The 20,243-nt window shown below is 35.7% G+C and overlaps 1 protein-coding gene across 11 annotated transcripts in view; it reads right to left on the bottom strand.

The window, feature by feature from the left end:
* LOC127855428 (transmembrane protein 198-like) overlaps positions 1 to 20,243 on the bottom strand; it is a 268,058-nt gene that overhangs the window by 196,540 nt on the left and 51,275 nt on the right. For 5 of the 11 annotated variants that reach the window (XM_052390979.1, XM_052390983.1, XM_052390986.1 and 2 more), the window contains exon 2: positions 13,639 to 13,697. The exons of 1 other annotated variant lie outside the window; for it this stretch is intronic. The gene's annotated coding sequence lies outside the window, so the exon portion shown is untranslated. Of the gene's footprint in view, positions 1 to 9,714; positions 9,739 to 13,638; positions 13,698 to 13,886; positions 13,906 to 17,118; positions 17,341 to 20,243 lie in introns of those variants that run through there. 5 more of the 11 variants (XM_052390976.1, XM_052390985.1, XM_052390994.1 and 2 more) reach the window with 5 other exon arrangements.

Raw genomic sequence — 20,243 nt, 5'->3', positions numbered from 1 at the left:
TTTGTAATTACACATTTATGTAAATTTTCTGTAGAATGGCCTCTATATTATCGGAACACATACTCAAAAAGCATGTTGATGCAGTGTTTTTTGAAGAGAAGTGTGTTTAAGATCATCGGTTGCGCGTTTTACGACATCGGATTTTGGGCGCGAATACAACTCCGGTACAGTCTAATTTGGACCGAGTACAATTACGTTTATTTACCGTACCTGGGGTACATGTAAGTATACTTAGAGTACCCAGGGTACATGTTATTATACTTAAGAGTACCCGGGGTACATGTAAGTAGTACCAGAGCCGACAATGACCAATCAAGCTCCATTATCCCTCATGAACCGACTCAAAAAACCGAGTCGGCAATATTTGACTTAATTTTTGGTTTGGTTGCTCTCGAGGGATCGAAAATTTCAGAATCTTCCTTAAAGCCCTACGGGTTTGTTCCCTAGAAGCGACATTGAAAACTAGCATACTTTGTTATCTAAAAGGCTGCTAAACCTGATATACAATAATAATGTGAATTTTCTCTCACATGATGTTCATCAGTCATATTATATAAAAACTTACAGCAGTACACTGTAACTCCAATATAGTGCGGTCCGTTATAACACTGTGTCCAGTGTCCAATATAACGCGGGGGGTGCTTGGATCCCGTTTTTTCTCCAACCTTCCATTTCTGATTCAAATCCATGTTGTGCAACTACTTGTATTTTCACAAAATTCAAAGAAGCCGGCGATCACAGCTTGATTGCTTTATCCGTTCGTTTAACTGATTTTTATCGATTAGTGGTTAAACAACACTCGACAGCTAATTGGTGTTAACCTGTTGTGTAATGTCAATAAAGGTGTGCAAACTCGCGAATCCGTGTTTATTACATATATTCCCTATCAGAGCGGTTCGGTGCGCTAATTTCAATAAGGTAAAAGCAAGCTTAATAATTATCAAATTAAACTTATTTAAAACGATGACCTGTTTATGTTTTATTTTTATCGTGTATTGTATTTCATTGTATAAACTATGGCTGTGTAAGTGTGTTATCATTTATAATATGCTATACAAGCTTGATACATAAAAAGATCTTTCTGTATGTTTAATGTTTCAGTACGTATACAAAAAGTAAATTAAAAAATCCTGACGATTTATTTACATGCTAACGCAGTGTAATTGTTAACAGAGATTCACTTAAATTTTTGCCCGTTATCAGAAAGTCCACGGAAAGCACGTTTTTTTACATGCTGCGTATGACGCAATAAAACATTACTTTGAACATGTATCGTATTGCATTCAATCTAAATTTAAATTCGTTCGTCCAATGAAAGCTGTGTCCCATACTGCACTGTACTATTTTTCTGAAAAAATGGCGTAGGCATATGAATTTGTTTACGAAATTCGTAAACATATTTCTTGTAATAAATGTTTAACATTATTTTTTCGTAAGTGATGTTGTAATTATATTGGATTATCGGACAAATATGCACATTAGAAAAGCGGTATATATACTGTTATCGTTCGTATGTGCACATTAGAAAAGCGGTATATATACTGTAATCGTTCGATTCGATTTATATGCATGTATTTGCGGATGACAACACAGCATGACAATATAAATAAATAAGCTCAAAACGTTTATAAGGCTGTTGCGTGGCTTGGACCCCGTCATCTGCGTTATATTGGAGTTACAGTGTAGTAAACAACTGGACAATATTTAATGAACGCATCTTTCATTTGTCTTTGACACTTTGATTTTGACATGGCCTAGATTTAAATATGTGACTGGACTTTACCAGCACTCTTGTAACAGAGCTAAAGTTTAAATGTACCATTGAAGATCACCTAAATCCAGATTTGCTATTATAGACGTGTGAAAAGTTTTAAGGGTGTGACAAGTAAGCAAAAATTGGTCATTACCCAGAGGCCGCAACTGATCTATGACTGTATTAAAACAAGAAAAATCAGTGCCTGGTTTAGATTTCCTTAGATAGTTCAATAAAAACTAATTTCATAAGCCTGGTAACAATTTAACGGTAATGCTACCAATGTGTCACACCAGGGCCTTGAATTTGAAATCTAGGACATGCATGGTCATTTTTTCATGAAATCAGGACACAAAATTGTATTTTAAGTCTTTAATTGACCTGGCTATAGTTCTCAGATTTTTATAAGCTCAATCAGTATATTTATATCATTATTTATGCTTTGTGTATTGTAAACATATAAACAATCATGCAGTTACATGATAGCAATAAATAATATCAAAGCTACCCATACTATAAAGGTCATTGACAAAGCCTATGGTCAAAATGTGAACACATTGAGTGTAATCGCCCTCTCGTGCCAGCAAAAACAACACGTTGACAGGTTGTCATTTTTGACAGTTCTACTTTCACTTTCATTTTGTGATATCAAACTATTAACAATTATGTGGCTGCGAAAAATATCGCCATTGCTTTTTATGCCCCTGGTAGGGTGGCCTATATCAGTTGAACTGTCAGTCAGTCAGTCAGTGTGTCGGTCTGTCCGTCCGTCCGAAAACTTTAATGGCCATAACTGTTTTAATATTGAACATAGCAACTTGATATTTGGCATACATGTGCATCTCATGGAGCTGCACATTTTCAGTTGTGAAAGGTGAAGGTCATCCTTCAAGGTCAAATGTCAAATATAAAGCGTCTGTCTGTCTGTCCAAAAACTTTAACATTGGCCATAACTTTTTCAATATTGGCGTGCATGCGTATCTCATAGAGCTGCACATATTGATTGGTGAAAGGTCAAGGTCATCCTTCAAGGTCAAGGTCAAAGGTCAAATTTTGCAATATTGAAGATAGCAACTCCATATTCGGCATGCATATGGATGTCATGGAGCTGCACATTTTGAGTGGTGAAAGGTCAAGGTCATCCTTCAAGGTCAAAGGTAAAATATATGGCTTCAAAGCTGCGCAGCAGGGGGCATTGTGTTTCACAAACACAGCTCTTGTTTAATATATTTTCTGCACATTCCTTCAAAAAACTTACATCAATACATGATTTTCTTCGTTAATTCAATCATTCCTGACAGACTTGTGTACATATTTCGCTTACATTTTGACGCGCATAGGTAGGACCACATTACCGCTTCCGAAATGTGTATTCATACTATTGCCTTCGAGGAACTTATCTGATGTTTGACGGAAAGGGCCGAAAATGTGCGAATGTGGGTCAAGTTCCCCACAGGTACTACTTTCCCGTTCCCCCAATTTTTTTTCTGTACCTAAAATTTTGCGTACCCATTTTTTTTTCGTACCCAATTTTTTTTTCGTACCCAATTTTTTTTTCGTACCCAATTTTTTTTCATCCACAATTTTTTGTTCGTACCCACATTTTTTTCGGTCCCAATTTTTTTTGTTCCCAAATAATTTTTCGTACCCAAATTTGTTTTTATACCCAAATTTTTTTCGCAAATTTTTTCAGTACTTTGATTTCTACTGTATTTCTTCCTCCCAGTACTACTGATCCATCTTCAAAGCATGCAGTTTGCCCAACACATGCCCAAAACCCAATACAAACAGCTGGCATCCAAGATGCACATAATTCAACAATGAGGCAACATTACCCCAGCATAATCCCTGATAAGTATCTTAGAGCTACATGGGCCATATGCTTCAAATTCACCTACAATATTTTTGCTTTCTTCCCAAATATTTGAATAACCCGGTATCTGCTCCATTTAAATTCCTTGCAAAAAACTTTTTATGCGCTTTAAATCCAATCAATTTCAAATAACATTAATAAATCATAATAAAATCTTATCAGAATGTACAATAAACTTACATTTGCTTTTTTCAAAAGATGTTCCACTACTTTTCAAAGACATTTACATGTTCAATGTTCTCTCACTTGAAAAATTATGCCACAATGTCAGTCAAACAAAAAGCACATTGAAACATTAAACAAAACACAAGTCAAAACATCCAATTGTTCACGAATGATCCATTTAATAAAAGTTACCTTGCACTTTTAGTCTTACCTTCCTAAAAAGGTTCTAAGATCCAACTTTTTCACATCATTACATCTTTCTTAAAGTCTAAACTCCATAAATTAAATATATCCTAAAAAACACCAACCAAAAAAACACAAACCAAACCACCAACACAATACTGAAACCACATCACAATGTGGACAGTGCAGTGTGCCCTGTTTCCTCTGGCCATCATCTGACAGTTGACAAGCAAAAAATGATAACATCTCCCTCCATTCATTGGGAACACCATTGACAACAATTTGAGACAGTTTTCCACCAGTCCTTAAGTTCACATAACACTGTCAGCAGGTGCACAGTTAGGCCCATGTATAAGTGAGGCGTGTCCGTGTTTTAGTAGAGTTTGTCCATGTTTTAGTGGAGTGTGTCCATGTTTTAGAGTGTGTCCATGTTTTAGTGGAGTGCATCCATGTTTTAGTGGAGTGCATCATTGTTTAAGCTGATAATCTGACCATGTTTTAGCGGAGTGTATCCATGTTTAAGCGTAAAAATGAGGAGAAAGTTTGAAGGGGAAACCTTTTTTTGAAAATCGCATACCATCTGTATGCATTGACCACAAACATTGCAATAGTTCAGTAACAAAAAACATAAAAGCATCGCTCTGGGAAAACGGGGTTTAATGCATGTGCATCAAGTGCCGTCCCAGATTAGCCTGTGCATTCTGCCATAACCTTATTTCCACTATCAAGAGACTTCCTTTAAACAAAAAATACCATAAAAAGTGGAAAGTATCATTCCTCATTAGCCTGTGCAAACTTCATAGGCTTATCTGGAACAACACGTTACACACATGCTATAAGCCCCTGTTTCTCCAGAACATGGCTCAAATATGTGGATTGTGCAGCATTGATTCAAAATTTATCTAAGGTGTCCATAATTTTGAAAGACTATTATGGCAAGGATGCTGCAATATAATAATTCAGTTTTGTTGCTTTTATAACTTATTAGATCTCAAAAACATAGCCACAAATACAACAAAACTGCTATGAAGTGTTACTGCTTAAATTTTGTCCCAAACAGGAAATGGTCATGCAAAACAAAACCTAAATGACTTAGATGGAGCAGAAATTTCTCACACCCTACTAAAAATGATATGTAAGAACATTTATTGATGTTTCATCATGCATACATAATTGATCATATTGCTTCACAGCACAACTGAAGTTGTCAAATCTTCCTGCAATACTTATACATTGTGTTATTATTTCACACTCTCAGTTAATCCAAGATCAATTTTGTCCAAATTAACTGCAGTTCTCATTAATTCCCTGAAAAAGACACACAGGCCTCTCACTGTATTAAGCATACATGCCATAATTTTTTAGGTCCAAAGCGGGACATTACATAAAAAATTGTCGGGACATTTGACCAAAAAGCGGGACACCTAAAACGATCTATCATTTCACCTTCACTGTAGTCAGTATAGTACTAACAAATACTCTTGATACTTTTATTCAAGACATAAAACATCTGATGTGAAGCATGGAATCTAAAACATAACAATAACAGTTTTATAAAATAATACAATAGCAAACAACGAGGATAATATTCATCTTTTTAGAGTACAAAATCTAGAACATTACGAAAACAATACTCATTATATTAATTTCAAGGGCAAACATTAACGCAGGGGAGGCTATCCAGTACACTGAAAGTACGGGTTACAGCAAACTATCTACCGAACAGTTACACACGGAATGCGCGGCCGTACACATTTCCGAGGTAGGTTTTTGGTGGAAGCAAACCGTCTTTGTGTTCATTTTAAATCTCAACAACGCCTCAACAGTTTTTACACCAACAAAAACAAAAGAACAAAAGAAGTCTATGGATTTTTTTCTTTTTCATACAAAAAGAAGTCTATGGATGCTTTACTCGAATTATTTTTTTCTAATGTTAATAATCATATTTTGTTTTCTTCTTATATACACAGATTAAACTGAATTGTGAATTGTCAGGCGCTGTATTGGGGTAGTGTCAAACTGTGATGAATACCAACATGTTGTTTTTATTACAATAACAAAAGACAAGATGGGAACCACTTTTACTGTTTGTTGCGATGTTTTTTTAAGCATGTATCCATGCGCAGTTTGTTACTTGTCAATTGTCGTGGCTTAATTGGAGTAGGGTCAAACTGTCATGCATAGCAGCTCGTTGTTTTTAGCTTAATTGGAGTAGGGTCAAGCTGTCATGCATAGCACCTCGTTGTTTTATAACAATTACACCCAATTACACTAGACAGGATGGGTATCACTTATTGGACTGTTTGTTGCGATTTTGGTATATTGCACATTCGGATTATCCCGCTATTTATGAACTAAACATTGAATGTAAAAGACTCATTAATGACGTTGAGTTAATTTTACAAAAAAATTGTTTTGTAAACCGTTTCAAACAAATACAAAAATAAACACATTTTCAACATTTATTTCATTATAATACAACTATCGATAGCAATAAGCGACCACTATCTTGAAGACCACCATGGTGTGAATGCCTGATCAAATCAATAATTAGCCGATAAATCGCTGATAAGGTGTCATAAACAACACTGGTACACACGATAAGTAGAAGCGGATTGTTATTTGAGGGCAATAAAGGGATTAGCGGGGGTGAGTGTTAGCGAAACAGAGTTTGAATAGCGAATTTTATTGGGAACCTATAGACCTTACATCGTTTTTTACGAATGTCGGGACAAATCGTCTCATATCGGGACGGCGGGACAAAGGGCCCAAAAGCGGGACTGTCCCGCCGAGATCGGGACGTATGGCATGTATGGTATTAAGTCTCATTAAAGATATATTTGATAGGCAGAAAACCAATGTTTGTCCATTAAAGTTGGTCTTGAGAGCCTTCTATGGCACCTCATTAGAGATATACAGTCAAACCTGACTCAGCAGTCACCTTGAATGGCACCTCATTAGAGATATACAGTCAAACCTGACTCAGCAGTCACCTTGAATGGCACCTCATTAGAGATATACAGTCAAACCTGACTCAGCAGTCATCTTGCATTGCACCTCATTAGAGATATACAGTCAAACCTGACTCAGAAGTCACCTGACATGTCATTAGAGATATACAGTCAAACCTGACTCAGCAGTCACCTGAGAACAACAGACAACCTTGCATGGCACCTCATTAGAGATATACAGTCAAACCTGACTCAGCAGTCACCTGAGAACAATAGACAACTGAGAACAGCAGTCACATAAGAACAGCTATCACATGAGAACAGTAGTCACCTGAGAACAGTAGTCACCTGAGAACAGTAGTCACATGAGAACAGTAGTCAACTGAGAACAGTAGTCACCTGAGAACAGAAGTCATCTTAGAACAGCAGTCACATGAGAATAGTAGTCACCTGAGAGCAGCGATCATATAAGAACAGCAGTCACATGAGAACAGTAGTCACATGAGAACAGTAGTCACATGAGAACAGAAGTCACATGAGAACAGTAGTCACCTGAGAGCAGCGGTCATCTAAGAACAACAGTCACATGAGAACAGTAGTCATCTTAGAACAGCAGTCATCTAAGAACAGCAGTCACCTGAGAACATTTTTACAACAAAATTTTGGCCTTTATGCAAGAGGGTTGTTTAATCTTAAAGCGAGACTATAGGATTTTGTATATGTGTTAAATTGTAATATATTGATAAAATATGTTACAATAACACAAAATAGGCAAGAAAAATGATACATTAAAGACGAATTTCATAAAATGCAGTAAAGACAAATTAGCGCCCCGAGCCTTTTGTGAAGAAGATATTTTGTACATATTTTCCTACAATAACAGAAGCATTCGTCTTTTAAGTAAGTGTTTGTGTGTCAAATGAATATACATTGTTGCAGGAATTTAAAATGAACCGTTAAACTAAATTTAGATTCACATCGTACAGTCATGATTTACATGCTGGCAAATTCGACTGTACAGCCTGTTTCGATTTCATAATTAAATATCTTGCTTATTTCGCATTTTTCGACACATGTTCTTCTTAACTGTTATTTTAATTTATATTAAAATATATGTTTAATGAGTTTTTACACAATTTTTATGTAAATTAATAAATATTTGACAAAATCGTATAATCTCTCTTTTTGAATTTTTTTTTTATCATTATTCAAGAGAAATAATTTATATAACTTTATTTCTTATCCGCAATGAGCCTTTGTTTACTTTACACAGTGTGCAAATGACTGGGTGACATATCCACCTAGCAATACTACAACTGGCCAACCATCTAAAAATTGGTAACCTGAGAACAGCGGTCACTTGTCTACAATGGCCACTTTGGTGATTTCCCTTGAATGATCACTGTTCTCAGGTTGGACTATAAATTCCTCACTCTTGTAAAGTGACGCTTCAAATGACATCAACACTGCACAATTTTTGAAAGTATACAGTACTTGTTCGTGAACATGCTTTGGAGAAGATTTAAAGCACCCACTAATATTGTGTGGTTTATTCCCAATGACCGGCTTTAAGATTTGATTACAATTTTAACCCATTTATGCCCAGCGTCTCGAAAAAAGGCCTTTGAAAACAGCGTAGACCCAGATGAGACTCCGCATGATGCGGCGTCTCATCATATTCTAAATATAGAAATAAATGTACTAGACATCCCTAATTTTGGAAATAAATTGATCCAATTTAGAAGGCTGGGAGAGTCCACTAGGCATAAATGGGTTAAAGATCCTGTCCCACTTCTGCGAATTCTAGCAAGCTTGTGCAATACTCAGCATAATCTTGTTTTGTTGTAGATTTGACACAGATGCATTGTATATAACACTGTTGTGTCATTGTATATAACACTGTTGTCATAATGCCAAATAAGTGCAAGGCTTTTTAATAATTTGATCAGGGCTCTGAGAAAAATGGGGCTTAATGCATGTACCTAAAGTGCCATTCCAGATTAGCCTGTGCAGTCCAAACAGGCTCATCTTTCCACCCTTCCACCTTGATTTTCTTATGGGAGAGTCTTGCTTTAGGGTTAAGGGTTAAAGAAAACATTCCATAAAAGCTGAGAATGCACAGCCCAATCTTCCCAGAGAGCGGCTTGTATATACCTGGTATTTCTAATTTTGGGAATTTTAGTTTCTCATGCACATCTCCAAGGAATCTGGCGCACTCTCAATAAAGAAGCCCTAGATATATTGCAGGATTTAATCGATATAATCATTCCAAAACATATAAAATCATGATTACTGCGAGTTTAGAGACGAGAACATCACGTTTCAATTGGTGAAAGTATGTCATATCCATGTTAAAATAATATGAAAAGAAATGTATGGAAATCAAGTAATCCAAGAGCAAGACATTGCCTGGCAGAAATCAGACACAAAAAACACAGGTCTTTTTCTCCCAAGCATGATGGTTCATTCACATGATGTAAGCAAACACAACAATATTTCAAAACATTTCATTTATAACTGCAATTATCGATAAATTAGTAATCAGCTTTCATTATTTTCTGAGAATTAATGTTAGTGTAGGAATTGTGTTCCTTACAGAGTTTGAAAACATACACATGATTAACCTTGAGCTTGACACATAGGCTATGACATTCTTAGAAACATCAACATAAAAACACATTTTTTAAATTCTGTAACCTTTGTTTCCTGGTGGCTACCTTTTTCATATCATTTGACTGCTTCATGAAACAAGCAACTTAATAATTATTAAAACCAAATTCTCAACTTACCACTCAAGACTCACAGCTTTAATATTCCAAGCCAAATCACTCAATATTTGCAAGAAGCCCAACATTTAGTTTACTATCTAATCCACCGGAACACCACATCAGCTGTTTCCATAGGAATTCATGATTCCATGGTGCTGGTATCAGAGCCAATATTTTCCCACCACAGTTATCATCCCATGACAACCAGCCAATCCCATAAAGCCTGCTTCACATGATGGGCTTCATCCAATATAGGAACAGCATTCAGGAAAACCAGGCTTAATTCATGTGTGTAACGTATACTTTACCGATTAGCCTGTGCATTTTGCACAGGCTAATCAGACATGACAATTACCTCCTAAACTGGATTTTTACTAAAGAGACTTCCTTCAATCAGACAATACCATAAAAGCACAAAGTGTTGCCCTTAATTAAAATGTGCAGACTGCAAAAGCTAATATGTGACCACACTTTTTGCACACGCATTAAGCCCTGTTTTCCCTCAACAAGACTCCTATATTAAAGGGATACAATGCCTCTTCTATCTAGCCACATAAGAATTCAACAGTGTAAGATGAAGGGGTGTGCACATGAGAGTATTAGACAATTATGTATCTGTCCAATAAGACAAGACCAGTAAACCCAGGACATTTATCCACTTACTCTCATTGCAAACTTGAGTCTTTGGTCAACCGTAATACATCTTACGAATTACATCCTTCATATGCTTCCAGCTTATACACTATATTTTGTTAGGCCTTCCTCAATACATCTTGCTTCACAGTTAAGAGATGTGAATTAGCCTAATTAAAGCCTGTAATGAATGGAATCGGACAGATAAACTTGATGCAAAAATCGCTAGTTATTAACATCAATACTTCTTAAAAAAGCTTAATCAAAAATAGAAGATCAATTACTTCTTTGATATGCCTGATAACAAATAAGTCATTATAAAATTAAATTAAATCTTTTTACAGAAACAAATCACCACCAATTACTATGCAATGATCAATGTGTGCATCAACCATAATTTATTGCATGTTTCTGTTACATTTCTTCCATTCATGTTTTCACTGGAGGTTACAACCCAGTCTCTTAAGTTCTGTCTTAAAAGGGCAGATTTTCTTGCCGCACTGCTAATGAAGCTCATCACTGACACTTGCCCAAAGTAGCATTATTAGCCACAAGAGAGTAATTATTATAAGGAAAGAGGGAACATGGGTCCCAAATATAATACAATCTGGACATTGTTAGCTCAATGAACAAGAAATGCTTTTATATAAGAGATATCCCCAAGGACTGCCTTAGGAAAGTTGGTTAACCCTTTGCATGCTGGGAAATTTGTTGTCTGCTAAAATTTCGTTTGCTGAATTTCTAAAATTAGCATTTTCTTCGATTTTTTTCAAAGAATACTATCAGAATAGCGTTCTGTGGCGTCTCATCTGGATCCAAATTGTTTGCAAAGGCCTTCAGAATTCGATTACAGCACTGAAAGAGTAAATTAGGAGACTTGAAGCCTACAGTACACTCCACGCGTTTTCCCCAATTTCCCTCCATACTCCGCGGGTTTTGACCTGGAGGGAGATTAAGAAAATCCCGCTATACGCGGCGTTTGCATGATTTTGGACGCGGCGGTTAACGATCGGCAAAACTGATAAGCCGACGCGGCGGCCCTCGGCGTTGGCAACGCGGGGGAAACTCCGCGTTTTACGAGATAACGATCAATTTAATTTTGTTTGACTTCCTGATTTTCAAATAAAATTACATTTATTACAAGTACATACATGTACATGTAGTATAATATTTACAATTAAAAAAACAACCAAGATAGATCGATCCCGACGTGGTTGTAGAAGTAGTTGTTGTTGTATAGAAAACTCGTTGATTTACGACACACAAAACGTCGTCTTTTAACTAATACTTACCAATTAATATAAACACAGTTTGCAACATTGTTTTTATTTTAATAATTTAATCCAAAGTTTTCATGTTAGCTGGTGATTTTCTATACTGAACATGTATACAAATGACCAAGGACCCTAAAAATCTCGCAAATCTGTGTGAATTGACAGTTTGACGTAATCAAAGAAAAGCCGCTTCCTGTCTAAAGGCATAACTAACTCAAGTGAACACGTTCAACGAATGCATAAGGAATGGTTTTAATTGTCGGAACAAAGTCAATTCTCTGCTCGCTAATGCATTGATTTTCTCTTTGTTTGTAGGTTATTCCATTGATTGCTAAAAGGTGGTAACTATTGACTTGATAATTGCATTTAATATTCACAGTTGTATTCTTGTTGCGTCGACATTCTAAACAATGTTTACCAGTAATTATGGACCAAATCGGCAGAGTGACATTCACACATGTTAATCCCTTTTGTCAAAACACCGAAGACAGCAGTCTACACAATTGGTCAGTAGACAAGCTTTGCGTGTTTTCATAACGTCAAACACTTAAAATCCTGTTCCGCCCAGATGTCTTCTTTATTCAGTTTACAGTACAATTAGTATTAAAATAATTACTCTACTAAAATACCGTAACGATAAAGATTCGGCGTGTTCGATTTGAAATTATTTTAGAGGAAATATCAACTTATTCGCGATATAATTTCGTTAATAAATACCAAAGAAACTTTTAACCGAAATCAACAAAATTCAATGTTCTCTGCGCTACAAAGTTTGTATAAAAAAAATCAATACACGCACGCTTTGCAGGAGTATACATTGTACCTTGACCTTGTACATTGCAGCATAATTTTCGCGCGCTTTTGTTGGGAAATATATACATGATGACTGTATATTGGAAGCATTTGTAAACGTCGTGTTAACAATTAAAAATCGTAGTGTGTTACGGATTACTAATTATTATTCTCATTTGGAAATTTTACGGAACATTATTCTTGTGTCATATGTGTTATGATTTAAATATTAATTTGTCAAATGTATTATATTAGACTAATTCATATTGTAGACGTACCTGTGAATTAAAAACATAATTTTTATACGTATTAATTTTCTATACAATTATCTTTTTTATACATGTACTACAGTATTTAAACAATTTATTATAACAATGTTTTTATTTTTTGGCATGCCCAGTAGCACACTGCTAACGCGGCGTTGCGCGGCGATCACTGATAAGAACGGAAAGTGTCTGCATTTACCGACTAGCCTAAAGTAATACACGCCGCGGGAATTAGCGAACGCGGCGTAACGCCGAGCGTTTTATCGAGTTCACCTCGCTCTTCCAACGCCGCGTGAACACTCGCTAGCAGAAAAAACCCGCGGAGGGAGCGCGTTTTTTGGGGAAAACGCGTGGAGTGTACTGTATGATCTGCACTCTTTGAAAATGGGGCTTTATGTTCGTGCATAAAGTGTCGTCCAAAATAAGCCCGTGCAGTAAACACAGGCTAATCAGGGACAACAGTTTCCGCTTGTATTGAATAATTTTTTTTTACAAAGGACGTCTCTTCTAAGCAAAAATCCAATTAAGGCGGAGTGTTGTCCTGTGTTAGCTGCTGTGAACATATCATATGCTCACCCCATTGTCCTTCGCACATCAGCATCAGTCAAGCTTAACCAATTTATGCCTAGCGTCTAGAAAAAAGGCCTTGGCAAACAGTGTAGACCCAGATGAGACGCCGCATGATGCGGCGTCTCATCTGGGTCTGCGCTGTTTGCTTAAAGGAATTTCTGTAAGAAATATTCTAAATATAGAAATAAATATACTAGACATCTCTAATTTTGGAAATAAATTGATCCAATTAAGAAGGATGGGAGAGTCCACCAGGCATAAATGAGTTAAATTGCCAAACTATAAAATAATGTATTTATCCATACAGCATTTTATAAAGAACTGCCTGTGCCATTAAAACATTGGAATTGTCTCATTCTGTCTACAGACTTACAAGCTACAGTTTCATCCATTCCGTATTAATGTCTTACCTATTATAATTTAGTGTGTTTTTCTAAATGCAGAGGTTTCTAACGGCACACAACAGAACCTGAAAATAAAACAATCTCACATTAAAATACTTACAAAAAACATCAAATAATCATGAAATTCTGAATTCATTTAATCAAAGCACTGTACTACAGGCATATTATTGAGAAAGGACTGATAATAAACAAAACCTTACAAGCATTTATTTTCATGACACCCGATTGAACAGAAGATATAACCACATTATTACCTCCATTAACATGTTATCACCATGGAAACACAAGTTCATCTAATGACATACTGATCACTTTATCAATGAACATTGACATGTTTCTACATTATAGCCACCTACATCATTAGGAAAAAAGAGAAGATTTATTATCTTTTCAAATCCAGCCCATGATATTAAACAGACAGTATTGGTATATTATAAGGTATGTGACAATATTACACATTAAGCCTGTCCCAATGTTATGTGTTAAGAGTTGGGTGATTTATGTGTCATGAATATGTCACATGCTTTTTTTGACATCAACTGACTTAAACCAACTTTTTTCACCATTCTGGCCACAGGTGGTTAGCGTGTGGCTATGATATTAATTAGTGAAAACATCATTTTGAATGATAAATAATCATATTATAACGAAAAATTAACTTTTCTGAAGAAAAAAAATTTCACTATCAAATATGTTATATATATATTTGATAGTGAAATATTTTTTTTTTCAGAAAAGTTAATTTTTCGTTATAATATGATTATTTATCATTCAAAATGATGTTTTCACTAATTAATATCATAGCCACACGCTAACCACCTGTGATTCTGGCGCCGTTTGTATAAGGGAAAATCCAGTTGCTTTGACTTAAATTACAAAATTGGTGCTAAGCTTTTATGTTTACACAAAATACATCAATATTGTTTTCTAAACCCTTTTCCACTTAGATATGTATTAGTAGTCCCTCAGAAAGGCTGGTCTGGTTTTATGCTGGTTGGAAAAGTCATTTTCACTTTTCTTCTTATGGGGGAAAGGGTTAATTTAAAATACTGTAAATATTACATTTACTCTGAGGTTCAACTTGAAAAGCTGGATCCCTTAATTGAACAGTAAGGTGTTTCTTTTTTTATGAATTTCTTTGTACAATGTCAATGTTTTTGGTAATGATTGCTATGAATGAATAAACAATGTGTAAAGTAATTTTACATGCCAATTTTTTCAAGGGACTTAGCTTACCTAGTCGAAGCATACCGGTAGCTTTCAAATATGTTCTTTTGTGAAAATGTAGGTTGTGTGGTAATGAGGCTTATTTAGAAAATTGCTAGCTTAAATCTGTGTGTGGTCACAAGTGAACTTCATTAATATCAATTGAGACTTAATGTTAATTCCTTTAATGTACAATTTTTGCTATGAAGATAATAAATGTGTGAATTGAAATACACCTGTGGCCCTGGTCAAATGACCAATTAAACTACATGTGACAAATCGTGTTTGTGCTTGCGGCAAAGGAAAGAAATTGCAATGACAGCAATCACAAGGTGCCCAGCCAACCAAATAATTGATTCAAATTGGCCGGTAAATAATTGTTAATAAAAGGACATAATTTTAAACCACTTTGTTCAGTAAGTTGAAAATCAAGCTAATAAAACTGTTGTCAGCCTCATTAAAACATGGTGTCCTCATTAGAGCAGGAGAATATCATCAACATCCATGAATAATAGGAGGCTCAGAATGGGAATATGGGGCTTAATGCATGCACGCAAAGTGTCGGCCGACAGTAGCCTGTGCAGTCCTCAAATAACAATCTGAAATATCAGCTAAAAAATTACGGTCAAAGCATTGAAAAAACCCATTCACAAATCAACCAAACAAGTCGCATACACAACAATAACTTTAATTATCTCAGGATTTGAACAGGCACATTTATAAACTTGAAATGTCTCTAAGCATGCGTAAATAATTTGCACACAATATTTCAATAACAGAACACACAAAACTACCTGCTGATTAAATCAAGGGTCTAGACAGTACAAATACAATATTTTGAGTTTTTTTCCACACAAGTACCATGCTAATGTTGATAAATACTTCAAACTTGTCTAATATTACCAATACTGTGTTATATTGTGTCTGGGTTTGTTAAATGCATATACTGGAGCTATTATCTTATTTCAACAAGAAAGCATTGACACCTGTACTTATTTATAAACATATATTTTTTATCAAACTGTATTAAATGACTGCTACTATTGCTATAGTGAAGAAAATGTAAAACAAGTCATTTAAAGTCTGTTGTGTCGGTATATACCCTGCACAAGATACTATTCAAGGGCTTTGGCAAATTGGTCCTTCAGCTTAAGTCTGAACTTTTGTGTAAGAGACAACAATCAAAAAGTCCAGTCAGCAATTTCCAATATGTTTAAACAGTGCACCATTAAAACTTGCACTTAATGCCCCTGGTAATATGTTTAATCAGTGGCCATACAAATTATCACATTGTTAACTTGGTAAACATTGCAGTCAACCATATTCTCTGTTGTCGCATTGTACACCCTTTGATGACCACAGCAGTAAATTTGAATAAAAGGTCTGGTCAGCAGTTAACGCAAAAACTGACTAACTGACAACATGAGAAAGTATGAGTTAATACGTTATGGTGCTCACATTGCAAATAAAAGGTGTTAAGAACTTTGGCAAACAGTCATAATCAAACAGAATTTCTATGGCTTTAAGTCCATCACAGGTATGGGAAAAAGCAATACTAATGTCTGACTAAATGTGACTTGAGAAAACCATTGTAATGGGCTGGATGTGATACCATTGTAATGGGCTGGATGTGATACCATTGTAATGGGCTGGATGTGATACCATTGTAATGGGCTGGATGTGATAAATTGAGTCTCTTTCAGGGCAAAGGGAGCTTAATGCATGTGAGTGTTGTCAGAGATAAGCCTGTGCAGTCCAATTTTATTTTTCCTTTGAAGGAAATCTCTTCTTAGCAAAACTCCAGTTTCCACGGAAAAAGGCATGCTTGATAAGCCTGTGTGGACTTTTATTTAAGTTCAATTGTCCCCCTCCGTGGCTCAATAAATACTGAACAAAATCTCATACACCCTTGGGTATGATAACATCACATAAGATTGATGAAAATGTTAATCATTTTTGTTAAATACATATAAATCAATAAAAATATGTTGCTATGTTTACAAATATTACAACAGTATTGTTCTACAATAATTAAAACATTTAAAATCATTTCAAATATCATAATATGCACTCAAAAATATCAACAACTAAAAAGCAACAACAAACACCATAGAAATATGATATAGCTCAAGCGCCTTATAAGCATTCAAGTTCAGTTATATCTAATGATTGCAAACAATCCAAGTCTATTTTCAAGCAATAACACTTATTTTATTTCAACGTCATAAATCAAATGCTTTTAAAACACCCAAGTAAATAATTTTATCAATACTACATTACCTATTCCCTTTTTTCTCTTTAATTTTTTATCACCACAAAAGCATGTATTCACTAATGTTTTACTTAGAAACACTGCATATCCCATTAACATCCACCAAGTACTTTAAACACCCCATTTATGAATGAAATTGTTGATAAGTTATCCTTCATCTTATAGACATCCAATATTTACAAATGGAGTAGTATCGTCATGCATATATTAACCGACAACCACACCGATATTTAAGTGTCACTTACTGTGTGTGCATCACGCAATATGCAAATACCATTCAAACCCAATCCAAACACGCCCACTCTGCTGCAACAACTTTTGCAATATCAAAATGTCTTGTTTTTTTGTTCGCACAACAGTATTCATAACAGGGATTGGTTATAGTATTGAATATTAAATGGAAAATAGTACAGAATGAGGAATCAACTGATTTTAGATTTTTTGTTTCATTATTAATTTTGCATGACAATTCAGTCTTTCATTATAATTGAAAAAAAAGTTATATTTTATGTTGAATGCAGTCAATAAAACAACTCATTTAAACTGATTTACTTAAAGCTGCCAAAAGCAAACATAATAAGTACAAGAGGGCCATGATGGCCCTGAATCGCTCACCTGACTCATTAAGATCAGATGAAAACTATGACCTCTATTGTCTACACAATGTTTTTCTATGATTTGACCTAGTGACCTAGTTCTTGACTCTAGATGACCCAAATACAATCCCAATCCAGATTTCATCAAGATAAACATTCTGACCACAGTTCATAAATATTGGATAAAAACTGTGACCTCTATTGTCAACACACGGTTTTTCTATTTATTTGACCTAGATTTTTACCCCAGATGACCCAAATACAATCCCACCCAGATTTCATCAAGAATTCTGACCAAATTTCATAAAGGTTGGATGAAAACTGTGATCTCTAATGTCTACACAAGATTTTTCTATTATTTGACCTAGTGACCTAGTTTTTGACCCCAGATGACCCAAATAAAATCCCAACCCAGATTTCATCAAGATAAACATTCTGACCAAATTTCATAAAGATTGGATGAAAACTGTGACCTCTATTGTCTACAGAAGGTTGTTCTATTATTTGACCTAGTGACCTTGTTTTTGACCCCAGATGACCCAAATACAATCCCAAACCGGATTTCATCAAGATAAACATTTTGACCAAATTTCATCAAGATTGGATGCAAACTGTGACCTCTACTGTCTACACAAACAAATTGTTGACCGACGGACGCACGGACACACGCAGGCACGCACAACGGACGCCGGACATCACACGATCACATAAGCTCACCGTGTCACTTCATGACAGGTGACCTAAAAATATGTGTCCGAGATAAACATGAACAGTTGTGGTTAAAATCCCATAGAAACAAGGGCTGTTTGTAAAACATGCATGCCCCCCTATATGGGCTATAAGTTGCAGTAGCAGCCATTGTGTGAATACGTTTTTTGTCACTGTGAATGGTGGTGGTGGTGGTGGTGGTGGTGGTGGTGGTGGTGGTGGTGGTGGTGGTGTAGTAGTAGTAGTAGTAGTAGTAGTAGTAGTAGTAGTAGTAGTAGTAGTAGTAGTAGTAATAGTAGTTGTAGTAGTAGTAGTAGTAGTAGTAGTAGTAGTAGTAGTAGTAGAAGTAGTAGTAGTAGTAGTAGAAGTAGTAGTAGTAGTAGTAGTAGTAGTAGTAGTAGAAGTAGTAGTAGTAGTAGTAGTAGTAGTAGTAGTAGTAGTGGTAGTAGTAGTAGTAGTAGTAGTAGTAGTAGTAGTAGTGGTAAAAGTAGTAGTAGTAGTGGCAGTAGTAGTAGAAGTAGTAATAGTAGACCTGGTGGTGGTGGTGGTGGTGGTGGTGGTGGTGGTGGTGGTGATGGTGGTGGTGGTGATGGTGGTGGTGGTGGTGGTGGTTGTGGTGGTGGTGGTGGTGGTGGTGGTAGTAGTAGTACTAGTAGTAGTAGTACTAGTAGTAGTAGTAGAAGTAGTAGTAGTAGTAGTAGTAGTAGTAGTAGTAGTAGTAGTAGTAGTAGTAGTAGTAGTGGTAGTAGTAGTAGAAGTAGTAGTAGTAGTAGTAGAAGTAGTAGTAGTAGTAGTAGTAGTAGTAGTAGTAGTAGTAGTAGTAGTAGTAGTAGTAGTAGTAGTAGTAGCAGTAGCAGTAGCAGTAGCAGCATTACAAGACCAATACTTAAGAATGATCAAATGGGAAAAGGTAACATAGCACTGGCAGTAAATATGGGGCTCATTTACAGGTCAGATTTGGAATCTCTGCTGTAAAATGAGATTTTGAATGAATTAAAGGGAGGCAAATCTGTAATAAAAAGAACATGCATAAACCGTAGTTGTTTCCCTTGTTTGAACCATGCTAAATCCTTACAAGTTTGGAAAGAATTGGATGAAAAATTTGGACTTTATTGCATAAACACCATTTTCTCAATTCAAGGGGAGGTAATTCTGTACTTCATGGACCAATAATGCTCATTTTTTTGTAGGGTTCGTGTCCTCATTGATATAAAGACACTGTGCAAATTTGGAAAGGATCGGACAAAAAATGTGGAAGATTTTTGAAAGTTTTCACAAAATAGGCAAAAACGAATAAACATGCAAAGTTCAACGAGCTCTTGCGGCCATGTTTTTTGACGAATCAAATTTCTTTGAACAACTTTTTCAGGGGAGCCCTCAAAGGTCATCCCTGTGAAATTTTTTGAAAATCTGATGAGCGGTTTCTGACAAGAAGTTTTTTTAAGGTTTTTACCATATATGGTCATGGCGGCCATTTTGGTTATGTGATCAAATTTTTTTTAACAATTCTTTTGTCCCATGACCTAGGGATGCTCCACATGAAATTTAGTTGAAATTGGCTCAATGGTTTAGTAGAAGAAGATGTTTACAAATTGTTTACAGACGGACGGACAGACGGACGGACGCTGGACGCCGAGTGATCACAATAGCTCACCTCGAGCTATCGCTCAGGTGAGCTAAAAATGTATGAAAAACAAGGCTATTGTCAAGCAATATGGTCCCCTACCGGCTCCACCATTGTCAGAAATTCCACCATTTTCAGAAAAAAAAATTGGGGGGGTTGCCATAGCAACCACAATTTCTGATGTAGGAACAAAATTAAATGACGT

The sequence above is a fragment of the Dreissena polymorpha genome, chromosome 13, assembly GCF_020536995.1.
Source record: "Dreissena polymorpha isolate Duluth1 chromosome 13, UMN_Dpol_1.0, whole genome shotgun sequence".
Taxonomy (NCBI): Eukaryota; Metazoa; Mollusca; class Bivalvia; order Myida; family Dreissenidae; genus Dreissena; species Dreissena polymorpha.
Note: the sequence above shows the minus strand (reverse complement) of the source record. Positions and strands in the feature narration are given on the sequence as shown.